The following is a 26,813-nucleotide window of genomic DNA, read 5'->3' as shown; positions in this document are numbered from 1 at the left end:
CCTTATAGCAATATAAAGGTTAATGTAGCTGGAAATGTTAAACCGAACATTAAAAAAGAGAGGAAAAGAGAGAGTATTTTTACAGCATTAATTTCCTGAAGCTGCAACAAAATGGACTATGACAAAAGGCTGTAACATAGTTTTCCTCATTCTGTTATGATGGAAATCAAACAGTTGGAGTTTCATTTTCCTCATCCTTACATAAATCAGACAAAACTGTCTAGAGTCAATGAAATTTCTCTGGGGTAAAACTAGGAACACTGTAAGTATTATCAAGATGTTAATGGTTCAGATAAACTGCTATAGTGGAGAGAAAAGATATTCCAGGAAGGTAAGAAATATTAATTTTGAATTCTAGGTACTTGAATACAAAAATGATGGATCTCAAATTTGTCATTTCTCATTTTCTCATTATATTTCCTTGTCCCTTCCATTATTATTCCCTGGTCTTGTCTTTCTCACTAGGTTATTTCTCTTTGATAGAGATCTACATCCACAGATCAGAATTTCTACTCTACATAGACCACTGATGACCTCTTTCCCTTCCCCACCTCATGGGCCCTGGGCAATAGGGAGCTCACTCCGACCACTGGATGTGCCTGGTCCAGCTCAGGGTCCAGCACCTTTTTATAGTGTCTCCACTACAGACTCTGCTAGCTGCACTGGCAACATACAGGGACATGTTTCTGTCCCCCACAAAGGAATGGTTTTTAAAAATAGTTTTGACTTTCTGTATTAGACTTATGGCCTAAGCCTGAAAAGGCTTTTCTAGTCATGTAGCCTCAGGATAATCTCTTTGACTTTCTCTGTATCTAAAGCCAAAGAGCAGTTGTCAACTGGCTTTTTGTCATCCTCCCATTTTCCTTCTTAAACTTACTACCAAAGTGTGAGGTTATGTATTGCACAATTTTTCTGATGCGTCTTTGTTTTCCAGATCATCTACATTAATCTAATCAGTTAGAGCTGGTCAGATGTAGTCAAGGTCTTCTTTGTCAGGGAAGTGCTTCAGGGTAAGCCTCACCCTATGACTCTGTGACATTTTAATTGGACCTTATGTCCAGAGATGAATTTGTTTTTGAAACATACAGGAAAAAAAAAAAAAAAAGGAATACATAAATGCTTGTGTTTTGCTATTTATACATATAATTTACCCAGTATACTTTTTAATAATATTTTCTCTATTCTATTCTTCAAAAAATATTTAAAACCAGGAAGTTCTATTCTGTTTGCATCATCTGTTAAGAATTCTCTCAAGTATTTTGAACCTGAATTACTTGGGGCTTATGTGAATAAATATTTAGGGAAGAGTGGTACAATGTTAAACATGGATAAATTTCCTTTAAAATATACTTCACTTTCCTTATTTGCTTTAAACGAATATCCCATCTTATTCAACAAACATCCCCCCTTCCCCCCCACACACCATTTTTGCAAATAAAAGAATGACATTTTGGTTAGGACTTATGTCACCCACTGATCATGCAGTATGAGCAGTGAAAATAGGTAACTTCCTATTACTCATTAGTAAGTCTTTAAAATCCTATGGTTAATTTGAAAATCACGGATGTAAAAATGATGATATTATAAACCACAGCTGGCATTTTAAAAAGGTGTGCTGTTTGTAAAATTTTGCCCATTGTGAAGAATACATTTTGTGTGTGTTGAATGTTTATTTGCTACAATTATTTCATTAAATAAAAACAGTTTATGGCATTATAACTATATATCTATATAGATATCTACATGATAGATTAAATAAAAGAGCCTAATTCTTCTAATATATATATGCATGTGTATATATATAAACATATATATTGGAAATTAAATTATAATTAACTGGCGACTTTAAAATAGTCAGCAAAAAAATGATCTGGGAAGAACTGAAAGAAAAAATAAAAACAAATACTATTTTGTTTCAGAAAAATGTCTAAATTCTACATTCTTCCCATTCTGCCTGTTCTGTATTATATCATCCTGAAAAGAAATAGTAGCAGAAGCTACTCTAGTTAATCTACAAATACAATTAAGCTATGGCTTTCTGCACATAAAGTGAATAAGTGCTCCAGAGTACATTCATAAATACAGATGGTACTGTATTAAGGAAGGAAAGGGGTAGCAAATATCAAGAATATGACGTGTTTTCTGAAAAAAAATCTTAGTAACTTAAAATGTTAAAACTTAAGATGTCTAAGACTCAGCTAATGCAGAGGTGTCAGCAAGTGGCCTAGTATAACTAGGATAAAATATGCAGTTAGATAAATCACTACAGCAAGCACTGATACTTGAAAATGTGTCTCTTTAACCAATGACAGGTAGGACCATACATATAAGATTTGTCTCACTGATCTCAGTTGAAGCAAAGGATTTCCAGCACCAGCTTCCAACTCATGGCAGTGTGACCAGGTGATGTGATGGAAAATTCTCAAATACAAGCTCTTAAAGAACAGTGACGTGATCTATATGATAAGGTTAGCTTATAACCTTAGAGATCAAAAATATGCTAAAACCAAAGGAGCTGAGGAAATCTGTCCTGGAGGAAAATTTTCAAATGCCAACAATATTGGTGCTCTCAAAGTTTTATAAACAGGGACTTTTATACTTATCTAATAATCTTTATAATACATAATCATTTATGTTCTTTTGGGTTCACTATATATATCATTGCTTGGGTTCTCCTGTCAAAATTATTGCAAACTTGCATACTGATCACCTTCAAAAAGACTTCTGCCATTCGAGGGAGCTGAAAGAAGACTTTGTTTCCCCCCATTACTGCAACAAAGAATAGTGGATGAACAACACAGACAGTGGTGAATCATAATTTTCATTTTTTTCAGAATTATTACCTGTGAACTTTTAAAGAGGTATTTACTGAAATTGCTAAGAAACTAAATGCCTGAGAGTTAAAATACATGGAGACTTCTGAAAGTGCCAGAACCTAACTTCTGCCACTGAAACAAAGCAGAAAGATTTAAAGTGGCTGAATAATTTGTTTAGAAGAACTGACTGCTTTAAATATTGCATCTTATTGGATCACATGGTCTTTTGTCCAGGTTTCTTAGGTGGCCTCAAATCTGACCTTCCTCAGTGAAAAGGTCTGTGTTCCCCCAGTCCCTGCCTTGAGGTTAAATTACTTAAGAGAAGACATATTCCCAGGGAAAACAGGAAAAAAGTCTTCCCCATGCTTGCTTTCACTAGTTCTCCTTATATATCTCTCTCCTTAATTATTATGAAGAATACATCTTCCTTTACTGAGAAATATATTTACAGAAACCCATCTTATAAATGTTCACATTTTTTGCCAAATTCCAGTCCAACTTATTCTTAGCTTTGCTGATCCCATCACTACACAACTGAAGAGTCCCAGTATTTTTCCTAGAATGCATCTCTCCGGTTCCCTTGTGTCACTAAAGGACACAAAATGATTCACATGAATGCTTCTCAGTGTTGGAACAGGAAAGAACAACCTTTATTCTCTGACTCCAGTATTTATAGATTCTTGACAATGACCAGGGATTGGATAATTAAGTTATCACCTTCCCAAGCACACTGGTCCTGAGAAATGTCCATCAAAGGCATTTCTTAGAGGGAATGTGATAAATAACTTATGTTTATAGAACTTTCATGGGAAAGTAACTAAAAGTATGAAAACATTGTCAGAAGGCTTTAGTTTTCAGAGCGACACCCTTGTCTGTGCATTTCCTTCTGATACTTTAGTTTGTCTGGGGGATCACCCATTATGGTCTCCTGCCTTCCCTACCTGACTTCTTACATGAGGCAATCAAAATGTTCCCAAGATCTTAGAAAATGTACTTAAAATATCTGCCAGTTCTGTTCTTCTCCTTTACCCTTGAGGGCAGTTTTTCAGGAAGGTTCCAGCCAGTATATAGCATGCATTCAACAGTGTCTTGGTGAAGAAGAGGCAGACAGCTTCACACAGAACAAAAGCTAGGGCATAACAATTAGATCAGTTGTAAGTGAAATTCAGCGTGTGTGTAGTTCTGTATTTGTTGTTGAATCAGTGAACATGCCCTTCTAAAACATGGACATTTCTCTAATTCCTTCCAACTCTGAAGGTCACATTAGATACAGTTTTTCATGCCAATACCTTTTAATCATGCTATGTAACAGTACTGTTGTCACTAAGAACATTACAACATATTCTGAATTTGAATTCAGGTGTGTACTATGGGAGATAATGGATTATACAGTGAACATCTAAAGGCCTCTAGTCGTGCTATATCTGGTAAGTCTTTAAACCATGTTTGAAGAGCACTGATCTACACAAGTGCTTTATTTTCATTACATTTAATAGGTATACAGCTAGTAGATAATGGGAATCTAACAGAATCTCTGTATTAGATCTGTTAAGGTTCTGTGGTAAAAGACTGTGGAACTCTTTATAACGGATCAATGGATATTTGTACAACAGTCTTTCTTTTGAGTTTTACATTGTTGAAATGTTCTGGTTTCTTTTTACTTAATGCTATAAGGTACAAAGATCAAGTGCTACATTTACTAACTTTACCACACACAAACCTTAATCCATTCAACTCTGATGGCAGTTCTGCAAGGAAAGGAATATTTTCCTTTATTTTTGACATTTCTAATGTATCATGATACAACATTCAGATACAAAATTAAGAGAGAAATTGAATGACTTCATTTTATAATTCTCAATTTCTTCACCTAAGTTTTTTTTTCTTTTATGACTGCCCATTTGTTTTTAGACTATTCTACGTATTTTGCATTTTTCTTAGTAAAAATTACTGTTGAATGGAAGAAGGGCAGCTAAAGGGATTTCTGAACTCCCTCTGATGGCAAATTCTACCTTTAGAAGACTTGCTTAGGATCTAGGATCTTCCAAAGGCTCCTAAGTGTAAGAGATCTTCCAGGACTACATGGTAGATATTCAGTTTGATCACATCTTACTGGTGAAATATCTTTTACTTGGAAGATATGGGTAAAATTCATCTTTAGGTGAATAAAAATAAGGATTTGAGGTTCCTAAAAATGAATTTGAAAACAAAGCAAAAAAGGAAACAAAACACTAGTATAATAATATATATGCTAATAATAGTGTTTATAAGAATAATAATTACAGTTACAGAGGCAGAGAGAGTAGCAGAACCCAAGAGGAACAAGGGATGTATAATACAACTGCTCACAACCAACCAATTCCCAGCTCATTTCCAAGCAGCAGTCAGCCCCTCCCAGTCAACTCCCCCAGTTTATATGCTGAGCATGGTGTTCTATGGTATTGAATGTCCCTTTGGTCAGTTCATGTCACCTGTACTGACCACAGCCCCTCGCACCTCTATGTGCCACTCCTCTCTGGCAGAGCATGGCAAACTGGAAAGTCCTTGATTTAGGACAAGCACTCTCTAGGAACAGATGAAGTATCAGTTTCTCATATTATTCTCATACTAAATACAAGAAAACACAGCACCGAACTAGCTGCAAAGAAGAAAATTAATCCTTTCCCTGCAGAAAAAAGGACAGAAAATTTCCCTGACCTGGGTGCAGCATACTGCACTCAGCCATGTTGAACTTCCAGCTCATCTAGGATGGGCACAGGTCATTCAAAGACCAGTTCTCTGGCTGCTTTTTCATGAGTGTATTCTCAAAATAATGTCTGAACCATTATACATCTTACATTTGGTGGTACTTTGTGGACTACACTTAATAAACACTGAAAAATATTCACTTTTCTCTGAGAAGTTTAACATTTTAGGGAAGTGGCAAGGAATATTCTTGTATTGAACAGCAACATAGACAATGTTATCATTATTATTTTAGCCAGAAGAATTATTGTTTGTAATTTCACAAAGGAATTTGGATTAAGAAGATAAACAAGAAGAATTTGGAGCTGAATATGTTTGAAGTGTTTCTCCAAGCCATACTTGACCTTTTCCTGTTTACTGATGTGTAAAGGATGAAGATTTCTGTTATTAGAATCGATTTCAGTACATATCTCAAATATCAACTGTCCATGATGTATTCTTTTGGTTCAGGAATTTATAGCCTGTGTCACCACATTTTCTTTTAATAACTTCTTCAATAAATGTGAAGTTACACAAATATCATATCTGAACTAGGTAGTTAACTGTTCAAGTTTTACTTCAGCTTTTATCAGCCAGCATAAATGGAGGGTTGAAGTAGGCTTCCACATAGCATTAGACTAATGAGCTGTGTTTTTTCTTGAAACAGAGGAAAAATAATTGTACTCTAAGAAACAGTTACCTAAATCTCAAGTGGAAGAAGAAAATATATGAGTAGGTGTTACTGTATTTGGATAACATGCAGTGTTTTCAAGACAGGGTTTATCTTTTATTCATGCATATATGCATGCTTGCTTCTATCTCTAGGAGCATACAAAAATCTAGTAAAAGTAATTCCATTTTGCTCTTAAATGTGTCTAAAATACAAACCATAAAACTTAATATTTATATTCATGAACATGTATATCTGTATTCTGGTATATACATAGATGACTTTAAACATGGGTATATATCTTATATGCAAATGCATTTGATATATGTACATTATATTCATAGGTGCCATAACAGAAAACTGAATGAGCTCCTTAAAAACTCATGCTTCTCTCTCAGCAGTGCTGCTGTCCTAGAATGCCCTTGAAAATAGATCAAAATATTTTCCATGTAAGACATGAAGTGAGAGATAAAAGGATATTCAAAAGAAAATCCTAACCATTTCAAGGGGAGGGGGAAATAATACTCCAAGCATTTGAAAAGAAAACTGATTCTGAATAAAATATGGATGAAATATATCCATTTGGATCTTTCAAAATAGCATAAATAGCCCAGGAAGGGATGGAAAGCTTAAACTTTATACTGATCTGATAAGGATTAGATTGGGAAATTCAGCCTGAATGCTATTCTTAATGCTAGAATCTCACTACTCATTTGTTTTGTTTCTCCAAAATGCTCAGAGAAAGAACATTGGGAAGAATAAATACTTTGGAAGCAGCCATTTCACATCTGTGCCTACACAGTGAAAGTATGAAATTTAACAGCATAAGCAACAGCAGTAGTTCAGATAAACAAAATACTGTTCCAAGGCTACAAGCAAGTAAGTATTATGGGTAGGAACAAAATTTTACCTGAAGAACACACCTGGAAAGAAGTGAAGCTTTTCTAAGCCTAAATTCACTAAAGAAGTCCTGCCTGCACAGATAAAAACAGAAAGAGAAGCACTGTATGCCCTTTCATTTCTTAATGTGTCTGGTCTCAGGGGCAGTTCCAAATGAACTTAACAAAGAGAAGTCACAGGCTTCTGGATGCAGTACTATCAAGGAGTAAAGAAAACAAGCATAAAAGCACCTTCAGAAATCAAGCAAGACATTTTTGAATGTCTTGAACTGCTAATCAGTGTTGTTATTTTTAGGTTTTGTAAATATTTTAGTAGTAAGTGAAAAAAAATTATACTTTTTCTTTGACTCAGTAGTCCAGCACCATTGTAATTTGCTGTTTTGTATTTATAGATGTGTCCATCAACTTTAATTTAATTGCAAGGAAGAAGCAGTAAAAAAGTAAACAAAATGAATCTGTATTAGAAAGCCATACCATCAGCGGTGGTCATGCTTCATGCTTCAAGCTAATTACTTTCTGATTATGTGGAGAACACTGACTAGTACAGAATGGCGCAAAATAGCTATTCTATGACTATCTTATTTCAGCCTGCATAGCAACTATGCTTTACAAGGAGCAGCACTAGAAAGTTAGTCACCCCTCACTCATCAATTAATTTTTAAATAATTACTGAATCAGATCAGGAAAAATAAAAAGAAAACTGAGAGGTGAATGAAAGATAAAAATACAAGGGATAAGACAATACATGTTTTCTCTCCCAAACAACTATAAAACTATAAACAGAGATATATATATAACAGCAGATGTAGAACAGTGTATATCATATTGAGTGTTCCTAACAAAAGCTTTCTTCAAAGCTGAGTGTGCATTATTAATTCTATTGCAAAATTTTAAGGATAATGTTGTAATAATCCCCAAATTAAGCACTACCAAAAAGACGGAAAAATCACTAAATTACAGTTCAGTTTAGATCCAACTATGATCAGAGGAGTAAGGGTTAATTTTCCTCTGTTATTTTCAGTCTTTGCTCTTTGTTCTAATAATATGGTCTAAAGATATTAAACTTTTTCAACACAGATATTAAAATTTGAAGTGTTGCTTAATTTTTAAAATATGAGTGGAATCGTTTTTTCCTCCCTTTACAGTGCATGAAAAATTTTGCGTTAAGATTCTTTTTTTGTAACTACAAAAAGATAGAACATGATACCTAATATAAAATATTCCTGTCTTGATAGTGGTTTCTTCCTTATTAGATGTTAGGCAAGAGGGGAATTCTTTTGTGCTTCTCCAGGAGCTCTTTGGAATGGTCACTGAGAACTCAGTGGAAAGAGCCCACATGTAGATCCTACTCTAGCAGTGATGAATTGCTCTTAGCTGTTGAAATACAAAAAGAGTCAACCACAACTCCTCTTTGGTTTTGTTTTGTTTTTTTTTAATTTGGATGTTTTCCTAAACAGCAGGTAGATGGCCTCAATCTGCCACATGTGGAATCAGAGGGAGTGTCTAATATAAAGGGAGCTATCTAATATAAAGGGAATTATCTGATGACAATTTAAATCCAGTTTCCTATCCCTCTGTACTTTAGAGAAATACATGTATATCTCACCTAATTAGTGATTCTGATCCTGACTGTTTAACATTTTGCTGCTTTGTATCTGTTCTTATCTGACATAAGTTTTCCCTAATGAGACACCCCACAAAATAATGTCAGGTTATAACGAGATTCATTCTCTGATGTTAGAGATTGAATCAGCTTTCCAATATTTTAATTTTGTTTTTTTTTCATTCTCCTGCTAAGGAAGAATATCTATTTCATATCTGTTTACTTCAGACCCGATTTTCAAAAGATGGAATTTTAGCAGCATTTCTGTTACCCTCTGTATGAACTAGAAGACAACAAGATTGACCTTTAGTGGATTTCAGGGCTCAGAGGAAGATTTCTATACAATAGTTAGGAGTCAGAAAAATATGAGAAATCTGAAGGAGAACTGTAGCAAAATGTGAAAAGAAAAAGGACAAGTTTATAATAGAATGACAGCAAGTGGCATATTGAATATATCAAAGATCTCTTTCTTTCTGCTCTTTCTTCATGTATTTCTAGAGTTGTATAAAAATCACATTTTCATGTTTTTTTCAAAAACACCTTGACTACTAATGGTTCTTGATGTTTTCATGGTTTGATTATTTGCCTCCACTGATCAAAACTGTCTGAGCCCATTTTTTTGTGTGGAATTACTTTCAAATTATTTTTTTACATATTAATTTTGTGCATATTCCTTTGAAAAATTCATCTGCACTAGAGGAAAAAAGAGAATTTTCTAGAATATTTGCAACAGTAAGCAAAGACTTCCATTAAATCGACTTTTTTTTTGTGAGATAAGACAAGAGACAAACTAATGCTGAATTTGAGTAATTTTTAATTCATCGGGTATATTTCAGTATTAGAAAAGTGTGAAGTACTAGTTTCTACATGTGGGTGATTTGAAAGTGAGATGTTCTGTTTAGAGCAGATTGGTCAAGGAATTATTTAATAATAATAAGTACTACTTTTTGTCATGTGAAAAAGGGAGATTTCCTTGATCCTCAGTGTGGGAGATTTCCTCAAGCCTCAGTGTTTGATCTGCCTGTTGGTGTCCCAGGAAGGCTGAGACCCCTGTTCCCAACCAGTCTGTCAGTGTCTCATTAGGGGGCCCCTCTCTGAGCAGCCCTGCTGCATCAGATGGTGCTTTGACCTGTTCAGGGACACACCAGCAGCATAAGCAGACCTTCAGCAGCTCCTCCCACTTCATGAGCCTTGAGCAGGTCTTCCACTTCATTCAAGTATGTTATTCACTGCTGGCCACTGCCAGCACCCCAAAGAACTTACAGCAACAGTTTACAGAATGAATCTGTTATAAGACTCTGACACATAATTCAGGATATCGCTTTGTTCAGACATTGCTTTAGCCAATGTTCCATTGCAAATCAGACTTGTTTCCTTCATGAGCCTGATTAGATTTTTTTTAACAGGCAAACAAAATCTCTGACATAATAATGTTTGAGCAATTTGCTGTAACTCCCTCAACAGAGTGCCTGGTGGCACCATACAATGCCAGAAGCTCATTACATTCCTACTGTCATTGCAGTGGCAAGCACAGAGTTTGTTAACAGCAAGCACTGAAAGCACTTCTGGTAGGAAGGAGTGATTCTTCTTGAGGGGCATGAAAAGTAGTTTTATGCAAGGAAAGAACAGAAGCTGGACTGGAATTCCTATCAGATCCATGGGACTGCAGTGTTCTCAATGCAATAGAGTGTTTCCTACCAAATTGCTCAGAAGTATTTGGTGGGGTCAATTCATGAAATCTAGCAGCACTGTGACATATTGACAGGTTGTGCCCTCTAGAGTGGTCATATGAAAAGTATGTAGAGAAAACACACTTCAGAATGAAAACAGAGAGTCTTAGATGGATGCTTCAATGGATTATTTGTATGCTTCAATGCATAGTTAAGGCTGTGGCTGAATAATGTTCTTTACAAATGTATCCATAAAGAGAAGCTGAATATAGCTGAGTTTATGAATAGGAAAAAACCCTTGGCACTACTGTAATATGGGTGGTCCGCTGAGAAGAAAGAAGAAAATTATTAATACACATTTCACTTTCATAAAAGCAAAATCAATCCCCTCACATATTCTTATACTTAAAAGTCCAATGTCATACACAGTTTTTCAGGTGATATTTTATGTTAACTTAGTACCTTGAGAAATTGCTGTTGTGTTAGGAGATTGAGCAAAATGAAGTTAAGCATTTCACTTTACTGTACAATTTGTCTTACATGGGCCACAGAAGTCAAACAAAGGGAAATTATTTTCATTTACATTACCAGATTTCGTGACACTCTAAAAGTCTTTAAAAAATCTTAACATTTTATATTGTCTTTACAAAATGGCTTAGATCACCTCTTGGTGCTTCTATTTTCTCAGTTCTGAAATCTTTCTCAGTGTTGTTAAACATAAATTAATAGCTCAAAGCAGAGCAATTCAAATAGGGGAGAATGCAGTCCATATTGTGTAAGGTTAGATACAGTCTACATATTAAAAAAAAATTGGTTATCTCCTATAGAAAGCTTTGAATTTCTCATACAGTGATTTATAAAAGAAATATAAATTCTGGATAGACAAAATCTGAACCAAGGTCTGAATATTTGGGCAACTTTTTGTCTGTTCTTACGACCTCAAACATAAGGGATTGACAAGTTTATCCCTTTTGGAATGTATTGATTAGCTGTTTGGCTTTTTTTCCTTTATTTTTTTTCCTCCAAGGAATTAACAAAAGAAAATAATTTATTTGTTTCCATGTAGGAAGTTAATTTGTATGCACAGAACCAGTTAATGAGACAAATTTATATTATACCTTTCAATTTGGGCTAATGTGAGACATCAACAGGGGACAGTACTTAGATTGGTTTCCTATATTAGTAGGATTTCCTGTACCCTGAATTGAAGACCAACCTGAAAATAAATCCTAATGTGAAGAGCCAGAGAATTTGTTTTAGATAAGCTTGGGAATTTTATCTTTTGTTGTTGACCTATATTATATACCCTATATTACATAGCTGCTGCTTTAAAAGATACTCAGTGGCTCATAAATTTCCTTCAGGGAATCATTGCCCTCATCTTCTTCAAAGACAAATCTGCCTGTGCACAATAGTAAATTCCTTTGGTGAAATAAATTGTTAAATATTATGCTTTAGCATAAAATGACAGAAGTTCCAATTACCCAATCACCTTCTGAAAATATGACATCCTATATTGGCAGGTCATATTGATTCATTTCAAATAAAACATTTGCAAAATCTGGTTCTTCTAATATCATTTAAAAACTACAACAAAGGTAAAAAGAAAACAATTCAGAGCAGGATCTCCTGAGATGTAACCTGGATAATGTAGGTGAAATTTCAGTCTGGTTTCAACTGGAGACACATTGGCAGTTCACACTGGTCTAAATTTTTCCCTTTTTGCCACATTCTACAAAAGAGCTTTGTTTTCATTTCTTGCTATGGCTAGTAAATTGGAAATTTCCAGTAAAAATATTTGGAATTACGGAATAATAATTAAAGACCTACCATACTGATAATCAGTGTCTAGAGCTGTTTTCATGGCAAGTTTTCTTTCCAATTAATGGGTCTAATTAGCTCAATATATATAAGAATTGTTAATAAAGATGCTAAAGGAAAACAGACATTTCATTGTTTCTAAAGGTGTTTAGAGGAAAATTTTAAAAAAAGAATAGTGACTGAAACATGATATTAACTGGATGGTCAAATAATATTTACTCCTTTATTTCTATGATTCTTCTTCTCTTTCATGAGAAAGCTATGAATGTGAGAACCAAGTTATCATCACTCCACAGCTTTGTGGCCCCATCCATCTCCGTTTTTTGGAGCAAAGCAGTTTGGTCAAAAGAATGTAATAAGATTCCAATAGGATAAATGAATGTTGCTACAAAGGAAGGTAAGAGATGAGTGACAATCCCATTTCTGTTAAAAAGAAAAGTCTTAGAAGAAATTTGGTTAGTGACTGTTTTGGTTCGATCCTGCGAAAAGATGACCAAGGCTGGTGTTCCAGACTAAGAAATAATATTAAAAATTAGGATTCCAGGTAGAAAAATGCCTCTCAAAATGCTCCTAAAAAGTAGTCTTACAACAAAGGGATAAACTGTAGCACATTGTTTTCATCTGCAGTTGGCTGTCATGTCCAGATGCCTGGTCTGGTTGGAGAAAACCAGATGTTTATCTAGAATAAAAAAGACGTTCTTAATATGCAGTTAGTCCATGACAAACCACCTAAGCAACTGTAGCCTTTTTCCTTCATAGGAAACCTACAGTTCACTTTTCCTTTTCTTTTAACATCCTCTAGGAGGAACATATTATTCTCAATAGGACACAATCAGGTGAGCTTTGCTAGAGCAGTTTCAGAAATAAATTTAGTCCTAAAAATGTCATGATGAGATGTTCTTGACACAGAAATGGAAATAAGACCTGAGGCAAAAAGATTAAATGTCCCCTCTGAAATAAAGCTAGGTATTTATTTGGTGCACTAATATGCACCAATATCCTTACCACTCATTACAGCAAAAGCCATTTGGAATTAAATCTTCACACAAGAAATGGAATAACTAAATAACTAGATAACCAAATAGAAGCATACAGCTTTGGTAACTTTCTTTTCAGTGGAAAGAAAACCATACTCTTTCTAAATCGCAATCTACTAGAAAGACAAAATTTAATTTCAATCTACTAAAAATGTTATTAAATTAGATGCAGCATCTGTACTGTTGTCTGCAAATTTCTTTAGAAGTCACCCTGTAAACATGAAGCACACTTAATGGTCACTTCCAATGCAGAGGCAGTCCTTTGACTTTGTATATCAGTGATTGAAAATAGGTGAAAATAACTACAAAATCTAGTGAAGTGTGTAGGAAAAGCATTCAACTAGAAAACAAGTCACCAACCATCTATTCTACAGGTGCTAAATCCCCCACAGTTGAAACCAAATCCCAATGAAGACAGCAATGTTTTCATTATTATAGAAGGATTTATCCCATAGCAGTACAGTAGAAGTCTAAAATATAAAAGCAAAAAGAAAACAAATTTATTTCAATGAAAGTTAAGTATTACTAATTTTCTGAAGCTTTTCCTCAATGGCATCTGCTGAGGTATGACAGAAGGACACAGCTCATGATCTTCTAAAGTCACATATCCTTCTTCAGCACCCCTGGGTCTGCCAGCTCCTGTGCAGCTGCTGGAGCCCAGCTTGGTGCCCAGGGACCCAGCATCTCTGCCCAGGCTGGAGACACAACTGCCACTTTCTTTGCAGTTTCAACCAGTATCAAAGCTGAGTCCATATCCCAGCAACAGGGACACAACTACAGACACACAAAGAGCCAGACACAGATTTACAAGGACATTGACATTGACATGGTCAGTCACATGCCTGACAGACAAGGCAGTACCTCCAGCTGCCCCTATGGACAGGGGACAGGGCTCACATCAGACCCAAGTGCAGCCAGCCACCTCCCATCTCCTCTTTGGCTGTTAGAGACAGCAGTTCACAAGTGCAGGAACACATGCGCACATCCATGCACTCTGCTCCCAGACAAAAACACTCGTGGATGTCACAAGTACTATTATGGACAGGTTTTATGTCTCTTTGTGCTTGTTCCCTTTTACCACATCCTCCCAAACTTATAAGATTGTTAATAAGATAATATTACTGAAAAAATAAACATTTCTACGCTCCATGTATTGTTACAAATTAATGCATCTAATCAAGTGTGTTCTCATCATTAACTTTTTTTTCCTAAATAAACTATTTTTTTTTTCCCTTCTCTTGGCCAGTTTTGTGCTTCTGTATGGTCTTGCTTATTGTTTTCTCCATTCCTTTTTCCACTCAAGACACCCTTGCCCATTAAGAAAGTCTTTGACTGGATGCGCTCAAAGAAACAGTCAGTTCACACTCTTATGGCATACATTAGAAAGAGTGTACAAAATCCATCAGTATGAAATTACAGCTAAATATCTGAATGCATGTGTTTTCCTGTATGGTAGACACTATGTAGCTTATTTATTCACTCAGAGACCTAGAGGAGACTGTAAATTTCTATCCTTTTATATAACTCATCTGCTTTAAGAAATGAAGCCAATTTCACTACATTTTTCATAGATAGAATTGTATTAAACAAAAACTACTGCTATTTCAACATGTGGAAAAATTACACATGGAATATATCAAAATGGAATTACATGCGCTCACTAGCTCACAACCTTGAGGTACTTCAAACTGGATAATCTGGAGTTCACTCTTGGATTCATCATCAATGAAGCAAATCCAGTAGATGCCATATTTCATGAGGCTTCCTATAGTAAATATTGGGAGAAGAAAAATATTTAATGAATTGTTTTTGTTTGTTGCAATACAAAACTTTCAAGTGCTCATTTTCTTCTGGAAAAGATTTCATAAAAAGAAAGGGAAGAACCAAGGTCAATTAGCAGTTTGGCTGAATTTTAATTTAAGGGGCAGGGGATTTTATCAAATCTTTACCTAATTTTACATTAGTTGACATGAGACAAGGAATTTGTCATGAGGCTTCTTGGTTGTATCAATTTACTAGAATGCATTTCTTACAAAATAATAGAAATTGAAATTATGTTGATCATCAATTCTTTTTGTGTAGCTGTCTGTGATGACAAGAATCCAGTCAAGATATATGTTAATTCTCATTCATGTTCATGTGCATTTGTATATTCCTTTTTTATAGAATGTCAAACACAGATTTTACTTTCCACCATTCAGTGCTACAAATGTTCTATGAACCACTATTGAAAACTAACAAAGTATTATTAAGTTAGCATCAGATAAAGAGATTTGAGGCAATTGATCCTGCAGTTCTATTAGCCTTTCTCTAATGTTATACTATCACATTTAATCTCCATCCTTCCTTCTCCAAATCAAATAATCTAAACCCTTCTATCATTTCACTGAATAAAATCCTTTACTCCATCCTCCTCACCAATGAAAATTTGATTTATTATCTAAATTTTGCCTAGTTCTGAAATACCACTTTAAAATGTTACTTGCAGTATTTAATGTATGGATGAATTACTGAAATAATAATGAAACATTTTCTATATTACAGTATGACATTTGTCTCTTTTTTAACAGTGTCAACATCCTGTTCATGCTTTCAATCAATGTTGTTTGCTCAATAGGGTTTTTCAATGGCCTATTGTGGTCCCTCCATTTTCTCTCTGAAGGATACAATCCCATCATTGTGTCTGAATGATTTAACTTGTTAGTGCCAATGTGCAAAGACTGCTGGCTCCTGTTATTGTAAGTGACCTCTTCCAGTGCAGAGCAATTAATTTATTTGTAAAGCATATTTTATTCAATTTTACTATGTTTTTTGAATGGTGGCTCTATGCACCAAAAGAAAAAATTAAAACATTGATGCTTAGCTGTTCTAATATCTCAATTTAGAATTGAAAAAAAAATTAACTATTTGTATTAGTTGATATTCAGATTTTCTTTAATGTAGAATTACACTCTTAGAGATGCAATTGTAATTCTGCTCTAATTTAGTTTTCTCACCAGGCCAAAGAACAGAACTGAGTGAAACAAATGCTGTACAAATAAAAGTACATGTAAAAACACAAATCTTTTTAATTGTCATGAATATTTATAAATAATATATATGCATAATTCCACTTTATATTTGATAACCAATTAATTTCTCTACATACAAATGAAAGTGAGACAATCCATTGACTAAGACAATAACAGGAAACATGTACGGCTTCTTTGACTGTCCTTCTTTACACTGATGAAATGTAAAGTATTTTATGTTCTCTCTTGCTTACAAAAGTCTCATCTATATTTGAAAAGTAAACATTAAAGAATCATTTAAAACCTTTTTGGTTTATGTCAGGGCATTAAAACTGACATTTGTCTGATGTATTAGCTTGAGAAAACAGGTGACTAAAATTGTAAAAATTTTAAGATTGTCCAACTATTTTCTATTCTTTTGTGCAAGTCCTACTTACTTAGATTAAGGTGTGTTGAATTCAGCTACAATCATGTATGAGAGTAAAGCAGTAGTTCCTAAAGAATGCTTTTAAAAGTGGATGATAATTTTTTTTTTTCAAATTCGAATTCAAAACAGGTAGATAAAATAATAAGCACTTATCATGCATATTAAAGTAAGTTTTTTTTTTCCCTCAAAATGATCACGTGTGAATACAATATTGGAAATTGTCCATACTTTAATAACAATACTGTTTAATGGAACTATGGATGAGCAAAAGACCATGTGGGAGATGGCAAAATGGACAAAACAAACACGCCAGGTACTAAACTTGTCTCCGAAGGCAACAAAAAGATAACTATTTATTTGAGGTATTTAAAGGTACACAAGCTGAGGATGGTCTCATGTCGGGTAGGAAACAATTTGGCATTTGGTAGAGAGACAAGATAAAATTTTTAACAGATTGATTTCATCTTTTATTTTTAAGATTGGATGAGTATTTATACATTCAGATATACATTAAAAAAACCCAAAAAATCCCCTGAGGAAACCAAAGCACTAATTTCAGCAGTGTTGTGTTAAGTGTATAGGTATTTAGCAGAAAATAACCCCCCTTGAATTCAGCTGATCCTCTAAGATAGGAGAGTCTGGGTGTGGCTGAGGTTAATTTTTGATTATAGTCAATTAAGAACTCCAAGTCTGGTTGACTTCAAACCAGCTCAGTACTGTGGGCCTGCTTGTATTCAATGAGGCCGTAGATGACTGACAAACAGCAGCCTTTATTGAAGCAACAGAAAAGCAGGTTCAGAGTTGCCCATGATAAATGCACTAACTGCAGAATATTAGTATGCATTAGTATGTGCTGTGACAGAAAGTACAACAGGATGATCTAGTAACAAGATAGCTAGATAGATAAATAGATAAATATATGTGTATATAAATATATAAATGAATGAATATTCCCAAGCATGTTCCAACACAGTTGGAGGTGCAAAGCTCCACAGGTAACCCTTCAGGAAAAGAGACACAGCCCACTGACTGTTCACAGAGGGAAGAGGTGCTCTCCTCCAATTTTTTTCTGAAGCCCCTCTATTATGCTATAAATATTGGCTGGTCCAAGGAGAGGGAACCATCAGATGTTGATGGGGCTTGGTAACTTTGGTCATCAATGCATTATAGGTCTCACATTCTCCTCCATTTGTATCCCAATGGGTGTGTAATTTAATATGTTAATGGGGCTTAATTAGAGTCTCAGTCAGAATTTACAGTTGACAAAAGAGGTAAAATAAGCACATCAGTCCTTCTAATACTGAGAAGTCAGTAAAGGCTCTCTGTCCTTCATCAGTGGGTCTTTGTACACATCCTTACCTCCTTAATGAAGCAGATTGATAATAAGCCTTGTTTCCCAGGGTGAAGTGAGGGGCTGTTGGCTGGTACCCAGGTGCAGTGTTCTTCTGGGCCTCACTGGAACATCAGGCTGTGAGACCTCTGCTTTTCTTCAGACATTATTCTGTTGTTAGACTTGCTTGAGACAACTGCAAAATAATCAAAGGGCCCACTTCATGTTTTTCTCAACCAGCCCCATCAATACTTCACTGTCTTAAAACAACACTGTACAATTCTGACCCTCCAGCAGAAGGGGTAATACTTTGAAGAGGCAGAACCAAACATAAACATACCTGCCGTTACAGTTTTTCTTGAGATGGCTTTTTAGATTTAATAAAGTCACTTTTGGAGAAAAACCCAAAGATTCATCTAATGTGAACATCTAAGAGAAACTGCTTTTAGAAAGTCTTTCTTCAGAGAGTCTAAAAACTTTGACACAATTTCACTGTATGTATCTGAAATAAAATGGGAGATGAAACCTTCCAACAATACAAAAGATTTTGAGACATTTATAAATTTATTTAATTTATAAAGATAGATATAAATATCTTTATATCAGTTTATAAAAATTGATAAATGTTGTAGCTTCTATTCCTTTTTTTACAAGTACAATTATTGTGGTTTTGCTTTAATGGTCACTGAAGTTAGACTGGTTTACACAAGGGTGAGAGAACAGATTGGACTGGAATTGTCCTTTCCACCACAAAGGTTGAAACCTACCAACTCAGGTCCCCAGTTGTTTTAGTTTCCAAAAGTACAAGTGGAGAGAGTCACATCTTGCATTCTGTGTAGTGGTTAGAGACTGAGGAGTAGGAAGATTTTTCTGAAATTCTCACTTATAAGAATTATGGGAAATGCAGGTATTTACTTTGTGAATTCTGCAGTCAAGAGATTTTTATCCAAAGGTGTGTTTTTCTTCCTCTGCTAAGCACAAACTTTCAGAAACAAACTCCACAAGGAAGAGAGCCATTTCTTCAGACATATTGCTGTCAGTGGTCGTCCATAAGGCCATATCTGTTGTTTATTGATGTGGTTTCACCTGATGTGTAAAAGCTGTGCAAACCTCACAAAACACAAAAACAATCCCATAAAATAGACATTTTATCTACACAAAACAGAGTTTCCTTTTTTAAGATTTCTGGATCTCTTTCCATAGAACTGCTCTGTTTTCTGGTTAGGAAGCCTCTAAGATCATTGCCTTGCTGCAATTGGAGTTTAGAACTCCATGATGTAATATCAAAATGCAGTGGTATAAATGTGGCCATACATTGTCCTTTTATTCACAAGCCCCTTCATACTAAATAACTAACCAGTAAAATGAAAATATTTTTCATATTCTTCCCTAAGGTTCTGTGAAATGGAGCTTTGCTTTAGATAATAAAGCAATTATTCTTCCCAATTTTACAGTTAATTTTCAAAATCCACAAAATAATAAAAATTTGGTTATCAGCTTCTGGATCTGGAATAAGGGAGGAAAAATGTTGGGATTTTTCAGTATTTTTCAACATTACATTCTTGACACATCTTACTCTGCAATGGAAATTCAAAAAAAAATTCCATGATCCCCACGATTTTGAAACAGAATATACTTATTCTGAATATACTTATTATTTGATCCTGTACTTTTGGAGTGCATTTATCTTATCTGAAACTGAAGAGGTTAGATTTGCTGTGAAGAGTGAATAATTCATCTATTTCTTAGATCATTGAAAACCAATTAAGTTGATTATTCAGATTATTTTAGAATACTTTATGCTTTTTTTTTTCTTTTCCCTAATACTTCACTCACTAAAAAGTTGTAAATAGCTTTCATCAAGAAATGGGCATGTGGCATTATTTGAAGGGAAAAATTCAAAAAGGTTACCATAAAAATTATTTTTTTAAGCCAAATGCGAATCTATATAATTTTTAAAGTAAAAAATATGAAGGACTAGGGATGAAAGAGTTGTTTGTCATGAACAGATAGAAGAAAATCATATTGAAGAACATAAAAAAAAATAATTTATTAGCAGATGATTCTTTTCCCCTGAATATCACCATCAAAGCAATCTGTTGTTATTTTAGAAAAAAAACATGTACAGATGGAAGAAGTCACATGGAACATCTATTTTCTAAGCATCCACTCAAAAAATAGCAAGGCTCTACCACAAAAATAAGTCACTAAAATTCCAAAATAGAAGTGAGAGAATAAAAGGGCTAATGAGGAATGGGTAACTACATGAAAATTCAAAGACCCAAAACTATTCCTAAGAAGATCACATACTATCCTGTGTATTTCACTGAATATGAAAACACTACCACCTAGTACCACCTAACTGCAATAGAGCAAAAACAGCAGAATTAAATCAAGGGCAACATTCTAAAGCTTGAGATACCATGCCTTGACACTACCCCACCACAATGCAGGGCATGTGAGGGGCTTTCAGGTCTAAACAGGTTTCATTTGGATCTAAAGTCAATTCTTCCTATCTGTGCTTAATCCTCAAGTACCTCCATCTGCTCTTTCCAGATTCCAGTCCTCAGGGCTGTAATTAAGGCTATTTCATATTTGTGCTTTAACCTCTCAGTGTGCTCAGTCATTTGTGGGAACACCATCACTAACAGGTCCATGAAGCCTGTTGATCTTCTCCTGTGATAGATTCTCAGCAGCAGTAGGTTTTCTTCTAAGCAGTTTCTAAATATCAGTTTTCTGCACATCTTGACATGCAGTCATAAACAGACAACACAAATAGGTATTGTGACCACCTGCTTTTCTCACACTATTCCTCTGTTATTCTGGAAGACATCATCCACACAGATACCATATTTAACCTATCTTGTTTTCATCCCAAGGAAGAGGACTGTGGAATTTTTTAGTCAATTCTTTTCAAGGTTGATATGTACATTACTTCAAGGACAGCTCTTGAGCATGGAGCATGATGTACTAAAAAGACATATAAAAGTAAATTTGCATTCTTGTCCTAAAATCCAAGGGAACGCATCCAAGGGGTGAGACAGTTACTGTTTATGTGATATGGCCCCATGTCTAAGCAGGAGTGAAGAAATGGGACTGGTATCTTTAAAGTATTTGGAGGAACTGGCTCTTCTCTTTCCTTGCTTGTAGCAGACCTCCCTGCCTCTTACCTCTATTCCTTTATTCTGTTTAATTTTTAAAATATCAGGTTTTTTGTGTGATCTGAGAGTTCTCATTTTTCTCCCTCCCTGTTGTCCATGCTTATCTTGGAAATTAATTAGGATGCCTTTATTTAAAAGAAAGCAAATATACTTTCTTATGGCAGCATTTTCTCTTCCATGGTTCCAGCAGAATTTAGTTAAACTTGTTGCATTTCTGTAAAGTCCTTTAACTGGACCAGTATTGTCTTTACCTTTAAGATAGCTTTGGGAGCTAAGGAAGCTGAAGCTGCTGGTGGCTGATGGGAGTCTTTTCTCCTGACCAATTATCGGTCATTTCTAAGAATTGACAGCAGTATTAACCATTAAAAAATTGAGATCAACTTGTGAACACCACCTAAGGATGTAAAGACAGAGTTCTCTTGATCGTTTTTGGTTTCCAGCTTCTGAAAAGGTAACAAGGCTCTGTCTCGGCCTCCTCCCCCACCTCCAGGCCGGACAAGGCCGCAGAGGGCAGCAGAGGGAAGGCGGGGCCTGCGGGCCTGGCTTGGTTTATAGTTTCTGCTCTGAACTGAAACCTGACACCATGAACATCTGCAGCTTTTCCAAGGCTTTAACATCTACCTGGATTATTCCTTTTTCCCAGAGACAGAGAGAGACAATCAACATGAAAAAAGACATCATAAAACCATCAAGTGAACTAAAGAGTTAAGTTTTAGATGAGGAAGAGAGAATAAGGAGATGCTTTATAAGCTGAAATATTTTTCTGTTAAAGCTATAGAGATGGACAATAGTGTTCTGAAGAAACTCCTTTAATTCATGACAGAGTATATTGGGAGGAATAGAGTGTTCAAAGTGTGGATTTTGAGCAAAAGGTGGAGTAATTGTGATACAGTGAGGGGCTGGAACAGGGGGGGAGAAGTAATAGTTGAAGATTTGGGGCCGTTGTAGAGGCAAAGGAAAAACTTCTGTTTCCAGAGAAGCTCACAGAGACAGATGAAGAGAACTTTTGCCTTTGAATAACTCATCCTTAAAAATGACATCCCTATACTCATTGACCCATACACACCTCAGAGTGATGTGAAATGGGAGGAGTGAACTCTGATGACAGATTTCCGGGTAGCTGGCATCAGAAAAATAGAAAGCTATAACAGAAATGGTTTTCTTGTGAGAAACTCCATAAATTAGCAGAAGAAGACTTCTGTTTCTCTGCAAAGGCTGATGAAGACTCTTGCAGGAATTGGGACTGTTTCAAACACCAAAGTTCCAAAGTTTTTCATCTCTATGTTTTCATGTGAACAAGGGAATGGTTGAGTAGTGGGGGTTAAAGGGGTTTTCTGGAGGTTTATTCTGGTGTTCTTATTGTAGTTTTGTTAATAAACTTTCTTTATTCCTTTTAAGTTTTAAGTCTGCTTTGCTCTTGTTCCCATCTTATCTCACAGCAAGAAATAAGTAAGTTTTCTAGTAATTTTTTTAGCTACTGCTTTAAAACCACAACATTTATTTGGTGCGTTGGCCAGGAAAACAAAATTAGCAAATCTAAACCACTACAAGTATGAACTATGTGACAGACCAGAAATGCCTTCTAGAAGATAACCCACCTTCTAGAAGATAACTCAACAGAAGCTGACAGTTAGCATGTTAGGGCAAAGTTTTACTTCTCACAAAAGAAGTCAAGAAGTGACTATATTTTCTCTTGCAACCTATGATGTTCAGGATGCATGGTGCTATCTGACTTCAGATCTTCACTTCCAGGACCAGTAGCAGCACAGATAAGGGGCATTATGTTATGAAGTTTTTCCATTCTCTCAATGTAGTTGCCTGAAATTCAGCAAGAATGCTTAAAAGGTCTGTTGCAAATGAAAACAGAAATATCTGGTTAAATTATATGCTTCCAAAAATTATCTCAGCAGAGACTCACTGAACTGCAACAAAAAAATGCCCTGAGGCTCTGTCTCATTGAACTTAATCTATTCTAGGATTACAGGAACTCTTTTTGTGTCAGTCATTAAGAGATGAAGGTCTCTGCAGGAGCCAGGATGCCAATACAGAAATTAAGACTAGGAGTGAGGGACAAAAAGGGTCACCAGTGCTTCTAATTAGAAAAACAGAGTTACAAAAAGGGGCCAGATTTGACAAAGATAATAGGACAGAAAAGCCACAGGAAGGAATGAGAGGGTGAGGTCATGAAGATAATATGGTGAAATTCTGAGGGGTAGTTTTCTGGTTGGATATCTTCTACAAGTGTTCTTTAGGATTACTCTTTTTTTTATTTTTTTATTTTTTAGAATATCATTGCATTCTTGATTCTGAGCTGTGCTCAGGTGCCCCTCAAGGGATGACCAACCCTTTAACTATCAGCACAGTAGGAACATGTAAGATGTGAAATTTCAGAGAACCAAACACAGATCTTTGTTTGATTACAATTCTCAAATCTTCTTGTGTTCTTTTAAATGCTTATTCTTTTCTTTCTTTCCTTTCCAGTGTCCTTAGCATTTCCTTTTTGAATAGGGACACTAAGAACACACTATGTTGTTGGGTTTCTTTTAAAGTTTTACAGAAATACTATGAACGAGGTTTATACAGGTAATGCCACCAACACTTTCAGGCTCATTGCCCCTAACCATGCTCTAGCATCTTGTTTCTGGGTTTGCATGGAATTTCTGTACTGCAGCTAAAAAGATTACAAAGGCACCAACCAAGATTGAAATCTAGGGAACCAGTACAACAAGGACTCTAGAACACAACATAGCATGTTTTCAATTTAGGTCAGTTTATGCATACTGTAAAGAATTGGAGACCATCCTCTATTGTTCTATTTCTATAAAGAAGGAAGGTTCATCAAATTATTTTTACGAAAAAACTTCCTCATGCATAGTATTTACTGATCTGTATATCACTATATATGGAATTTGCAAGCTCAACTCTTACCATGGAAACGCTTGTCTTAGAATTTTGGTAATGAAAGTACTAGAATTCTCTGCCAGTTCTCCTTCCTCCTGTGTCCCCACTTTTTATTCATAAGCCAAAGTTGGGTTGTAATACCTTTATTTCAGTTTTAAAACAGGTATTTCATTAGAAAGACAGATCTGATTTTATATATAACTATATTGTATGCTTGTACTTGTTTCCTAGACATAAAACAGAAGTCATAAAATCAAACAAACAAACAAAAGAAAAAGACCCTCAAACAACAACAAAACTCCAAATCCACATTTCAGTGGAAGATTTAGAAAATACTTTTCTGCTGCATTGGTCTATCAATTAATGTTTATATTTCGTACAATTAATTGAACTTCTGACACAGACTTGAGCATTTAGTAGTGTATATCTTGCAGTCTTTGATACAATTGAAAATCAAAAAACTAATGCAAATCATTTAAGTTCCTGTTTCTTTCTTTTTTTGTTGTGGTTTCTTTTCTCAGATGAATTCTGTCTAATACCTGCCTGAATGAGCCTGACTGATATGGTTTTACTTGCAGTTCTAAAATTACACTGGACTAAAGTGGACAAGGAATTTAAGTAGTTAGATTAAATACTGCACACTTTATAATGTGTGAGATGTCGCAAGCAAACAATTTAAGTGTTAACATAACTCAGCTTCTAGTTCAAGATTTGTTTTTCTCTGTTGTCAGGAAATCCTAATGAAGGAGCAGAAAAATCTTTTCCTAGGAATTTGTAGTGCAGACCAGACAATGCACAGAATTCCCCTCTATCTGAACCAAGTAATTTATTACTGTGGTACCAAGAATGGCCAAAGAAATCACACTGGCTGGCAATGCTTTCCATTATTTCTTCCTTATATCAGATACCTTCTATTAGTCTTAATATAATCTTCTCCAAGAGCAATTTACCAACCAGAAAATTGTCTTACAGTTTAGTAAATGTTGTTCTTCCTCAGTTAATTAATTTTGTAACCTTTTTAATGCATTATTTTAAAGATCTTAATCCCATTTGCATGAATCCTAGAAGGGTGAATAAGAGAAATTGAACATTTTTCCTTTATTCCTATCTTTCACTGAAGCCAAATCACTAGCAAGATAGAACCCTGTGTAAAAATTACTATTTAACACTGGTGTGGTTTTTTATTCAATGACTAATGTTGCTCTATATTTTTCCCAGCTGGCCTTTACACCAACATACAGAATCTGTAATTTTGCACTACCCCACATGTCAAAATGTCCCCATAAAACAAAGAATCACCCACCCTGCCACAGGAGTTCATGATGAAACGGGGCTGCATATGGTTCATTTCACTCACAATCTCTCAAGTGGTAACCACGCTGTTAGAAGCATCTTGAAAACTGTTTTTCTATATGTCTATTACTCAAAAAGAAGTTTTCAAATAACAAAGGGAAATGAATTTAAAGAAGCACTGATAATATTAATTTACGTACCCCAAGGGAGGGTTATCATGCAGTGTTTTTAGCTGTCTCCCTAGTATCAGGCATGGTGATCCTTCTCTCAGCTCCCTGGGGAGTCAGTGGTCTAAGGGAAGATGAGATATGGTGAAGAAAGAAGGACTGTCTGCCAATTTGCAGGTCAGGAGTCTTTAATTTAATCTTTCTTTCCTTATTCTATGAAGAAAGAGCAGAAGACTGGCACTAAGAAGGTAAAGTTCTAATGGCATCAACCTCTTGTATTCCTGTAAAATGCCAAGCATGTGTTCTAGTATGTACAGCTATACAAATTCTTAAATGGAATAGAAAATATAGGAAAAAATTAACTTCTCAACCTCCATATTTATTTTTTCATTTATTTTTTGTATCTTTAATTGGCTTAAAGAGATTAATGAAGTATTTGATTACAGGAGTTTGTGATTCAGCAGCTCAATAAAGCTGGAAGAAATAAAAATTAGCTTTGAGAAGCAGGAAATTCTAAATGCAGGAGCAAGATGTCCATGTAACCTCATCATTATTTGGCATCATGACTATTGCAAGGAACTTGCTAACTTGCCAGCAGGCTTGAAGCCCTCTCTTCTGTTTTTCTGAAGTGTGAAGGGACAAGAGAATATATCTGGACCGGAAATAATTTCAGAAAGTTCCATTGTACACATTGTCCTCTGCACTCTGGTGGTCTGCCCAAAGAATCTGTGGACCAGTTAATCCAGTTCAGAGCTGGATTAATTCTAAACACTGAACACAATGGTCCTCTGTAACCAAAAGGCTCATTTTTGATCCAACAGAGTCAAGGAAAATGCTCCATGGCAATGGAGATGCTCATTATGGTGAAATCTTCCTGCCTTGGTTGGGAAATCAAACCTTGTACAATCAGGCTACGTATTTCTTAAATTATTAATTCTCATTACACAAGTTTGATCTCATAATTTCTACTGGTGGGCTTTTTATATTGGTAAATACATCTACAGTAGGACTATCTGCAGCTATATAATTTTTAAAGGCAAGGTTTTTGGTTTTCAATATCCTGTACGTATTTTGACTGTACACTGAGAGGATGAAAGTATCTTGAAAGAGATGAGCAGCTATAATATGATTCCACTTGTTTTCAGTAATACTTTCATAAGCACGATAATAACACCTGGCAGTATAACTAGGTTTTGTCAAGTACTATCATAAATTTTAAGCCTAATACATTTACAGGGTTTTTTGGTTTTGTTTTAGCTTGTTTGTTTGGGTGACTGGAGCAT

The 26,813-nt window shown here is 35.2% G+C and overlaps 1 long non-coding RNA gene across 2 annotated transcripts; it reads right to left on the bottom strand.

Moving 5' to 3' along the window:
* Window positions 1–9,509: 9,509 nt before the first annotated feature.
* LOC111922735 (uncharacterized) lies at window positions 9,510–21,695 on the bottom strand. Of its 2 annotated transcripts, none has more exons than XR_015284241.1 (3): window positions 20,546–21,695; window positions 18,038–18,204; window positions 9,510–15,005 (listed from the first exon to the last, which is right to left on the bottom strand). It is a non-coding gene; the product is annotated as an uncharacterized LOC111922735 (long non-coding RNA). The 2 variants fall into 2 exon arrangements; XR_002860683.2 differs by having other exon boundaries at window positions 21,421–21,695.
* Window positions 21,696–26,813: the final 5,118 nt, after the last annotated feature.

This window comes from Cyanistes caeruleus, chromosome 3 (genome assembly GCF_971803275.1).
Source record: "Cyanistes caeruleus chromosome 3, bCyaCae1.hap1.1, whole genome shotgun sequence".
NCBI classification, from domain to species: Eukaryota; Metazoa; Chordata; class Aves; order Passeriformes; family Paridae; genus Cyanistes; species Cyanistes caeruleus.
This window is presented reverse-complemented; position numbering and strand designations above follow the sequence as displayed.